The sequence below is a fragment of the Peromyscus maniculatus genome, chromosome X, assembly GCF_049852395.1.
Source record: "Peromyscus maniculatus bairdii isolate BWxNUB_F1_BW_parent chromosome X, HU_Pman_BW_mat_3.1, whole genome shotgun sequence".
Taxonomy (NCBI): domain Eukaryota; kingdom Metazoa; phylum Chordata; class Mammalia; order Rodentia; family Cricetidae; genus Peromyscus; species Peromyscus maniculatus.
The window spans coordinates 13,895,138-13,898,798 of NC_134875.1; the positions used below are offsets into that span (position 1 = coordinate 13,895,138).

At 31.3% G+C, this 3,661-nt stretch overlaps 1 long non-coding RNA gene across 1 annotated transcript; it reads left to right on the forward strand.

Moving 5' to 3' along the window:
- The first annotated feature begins 267 nt into the window (after nt 1–267).
- On the forward strand, nt 268–1,392 carry LOC121825847 (uncharacterized). Its single transcript, XR_006068195.2, has 2 exons — nt 268–621; nt 1,354–1,392. It is a non-coding gene; the product is annotated as an uncharacterized LOC121825847 (long non-coding RNA).
- Nucleotides 1,393–3,661: the final 2,269 nt, after the last annotated feature.

Sequence of the window (3,661 nt, forward strand, 5' to 3'; positions counted from 1 at the left end):
AATCCATGAGTAGAAAAATATGGCAAATTTGTGGACTTTATGCATATCTTTTTAAAAAATATGATGATGTAGGAAAGAAAAAAGTAGAAATTATTCTATTATTTTTATATTTATGATACTGCAGCTGTTTGAAACTAGTAAAAGAGAGGTTTTGATCAAGGGTAAACACCCTCTGCCTCTCACAGGTTGCCCTAACTACTGCTTTCCTTCATGGCAGTGACATAATAATTGGCACACCTAATTGGGTCTGTGAGGTAAGAAGTAATGTGACATGAAGATGTCTCTTCACAAGCCTGGCTGAAGGGAAGAAGCATTTTGAAGCTTGAGGAGACTTTAGCTCCTTTTTTTCTTGTCTAATTTGTCCACTACCTTCGCACCATTCCATTACTCATGGACAAAGATTTAGATTTTGATTCAAATGAGCGGCTGCTTGTCACAATGATGATCACCTGGACGGTCTTGCTCCTGTTTTTGATAATAGTCTTCACAAAACTATGCTTTGCTTTCTTCCATTTCTTTCGTAGAAGGGGTAACAATTACAGCTTACTTTAAATAGAATGTGGCCATTTTGGAAAATGCCACACACGAACATTACATGGAAAGCATCCACCTAATCCACAGGTCAGTTTTATTCATGTTACTAGTGAACTGAAAAATGTCTATAATTTCAAAATATTATGGTAAAGCAGTTTTAAACAGTTTGGCATAAATAGGATTCTCTCAATGAGAAGATTAAGAATACAAGTGATTTTAATGTCTAGCACTGTCTGAATTATGGCAGAAGTTAGAATTTGAGAAAAATGGAGTATAGAATTGAGAATTTGGGTTATTAAATACATGTTTATTAAAGTCATATAGAACATTTAGTATGTCTAGAAATATATCTTGGCATTTTTAATAGTAATTACAAACTTTAGTATTTGTGGAACAAAATGGGAGGATTGATTGTTCTCCAATAACTGTCAAAGTTGAAAGACAATTTTGACAGTATTTTAAGATATGCTCTAAGTTGCTCAATAAATGACTGAAGATAAAAGAGTAATTTTGAAAAGGCAATTTTTTCCCCATTGGCTATCCCTAGAAAGTACTGAAACAGTGTAAAAGTAAATATTTATAAGGAACTATCTCATAATTTATATACATATTTATCATACTTTAAAATATTATTACTACTTTATTTAAAAAATAAATGTATTTTAGCATTCCTTTAGAAGGCAAATCAAATTGTAAGGAAAATCATTAACGCTATAAAAAAGAGTAATGCTAGAAAATTTGCCATACTAGTAGTCTCTGGTTTTTTTTAAAACAAATGAGATATTTTTAAAAACCATTTGTATTTCATCTCTTTTACAGGCCAATGATGAAATTTAAATAAAAAGATCTCACCATCAACTGTTACTTGGATCCATTTACTAAGTATTAACAAAGTTAAAATATATTTGAGACTTTAGTTTTAAAATAATGTTTAGCTTGGATATTATAATTCTAGCAATTGTAGTTGTATAAATTAGAATATTAAATACCCAGATATAAAAATTTGAGGGAAACTAGTTTTGAAAGTTTTTGTAGAAATTAGGCATAAATCTGTCAGTTAACCCTATATCATTTTGTAATGCCTAGTTGCTTATTTGTTGTATATAACTATTAAAGTATTTACATCTTCAGGCTCAGGAATACATAGAAATTAGGTAAATATATGTACTAACTCAACACATACACACACATGTGTGTCTGTTGAAGATCCACTGAAAAACTCTTTTAAAATGATTTTTAATTAAAATATTTACCTCTATCATCTTTTATATTTTTATGTATAAAACTTTCATTTTTAATTAGCATAAAAGTAATAGAATTCATCATACATAAATACAATTGTACCTTCTTTATTAAACTGTTCTCCTTGTCCTTCCTCAATCCTGTCAGTTCTTAAAAAATCTTCCTGTGATTTCTCATATACACATTTAAATCTGGTTTATACATTAGAGAACCATGCAATATTTTACTTTTTTTTCTACACCATACATTTTATTGTTTCTGACCCCACCGATTTAGACCCTTATTCCCTCCAACATAGAACTCTTCTATCTCTAATACACAACACACAGAGATAGAGAGAAAGAGAGAGGGGGAGAGAGAGAGAGAGAGAGAGAGAGAGAGAGAGAGAGAGAACTTAGAGAGAGAGAGAGAGAGAGAACTTTTATGTTATTTTTTTTTGTCCTGAAGACCATGAACGAACATCTCTTCATCCGAGATAGCATGCTGCCAAGGACAAACTAATGATTCTACCTAAATCTATCTTGATGATCCCATTTGTTTATTAGGTTTACAAGAGCATAGATGAATCAACCATGGATGGAGGAACATGGTTGGTTCCCAAGTTGCTGCATCACTGAAAAGTCTTACTCAGTGTGGTAAGCAACTTTCTCCTAGCAGCTTACATAGCATCCACCTTCAGTAAACCTTACACATCCTGTATACACTGATATCTCCCAAGGCCACTTCCAGTTTTTCACTGAGTCACTTCTCTATTTTTCCAAGCATTTCAGCTGTACTATTACTTCTTGTGTGAATTTCCAATGTTCTTCAAGTAATTTCTCTCCATACAATAGTCTATTGATGTTTGTCACACAGCAAAGACTAGGACATTTTCTCTATCAACAACAACAACATCAATAATAGTAATAATAATTTTATTTTAGATTTATCCAAATGGTTAACATTGTATTTTATCAGCATTCTCTTGCATCTTAGAGTTAACTCTAAGATACGCTTCTATTCCTCAAATATATTTTAAAAATCTCAGTTGTTCATTAATTCTTATGGAACATTTATTATTATAGTATTATGGTTTTAGAGTAGGTGAATGAAAAGCCAATATATCTTCTCTTCACTTTGATGTTTGTTATTAATTTTCTTTTTCTTAGTAGGTCACTCCAGAGCAGGTCATTTACAGTCGTTAAACAGTAATCTTTTCATTTATTCTTCTCTGTTTTAAATTTGTCCTCTTGTTATTCTCTGTTTCTTCACTATTTTTCTTCTTTCTCCGTTGGTTAATTTGGCTGTATTTTTCTAATTCTTGAGATAAATACTTGTACAATTGCTTTTTGTCATTTCGATCTCAAACATACACATTTGAAATTAGAGGTTTCCTTTGATTGATTTTTTTTTTTTTTTGGTTTTTCGAGACAGGGTTTCTCTGTGTAGCTTTGTCCCTTTCCTGGGACTCACTTGGTAGCCCAGGCTGGCCTCCAACTCACAGAGATCCTCCTGGCTCTGCCTCCCGAGTGCTGGGATTAAAAGCATGCGCCACCACCGCCCAGCCTTTGATTGCTTTTTAAATCAAATTTCATGTTTTGGTATATTTTCTTTGCATTGCAATTTAAGAAAAATATTAAATCAGTGAATACAGTTATTAATCTTTTCTTTTTTGTAAATTTTATCTGTAATGTTACATGGTAATTTAATAGTCATAGTTTTATTAATAGCATATGTCCCAATTTTATTTTATTTGGAGAATGTGTATTTATATCTCCTCTATAAATTTGTAGGAGTCTCCTTTGATTTTCAAAAGTAATGTAATTTTACCATTTTATTTTATTTTGGCTTTAGTGGCTTTTGTCTAATATTTATATCATTCCAGTACTTTAGGTTGTAATTTATT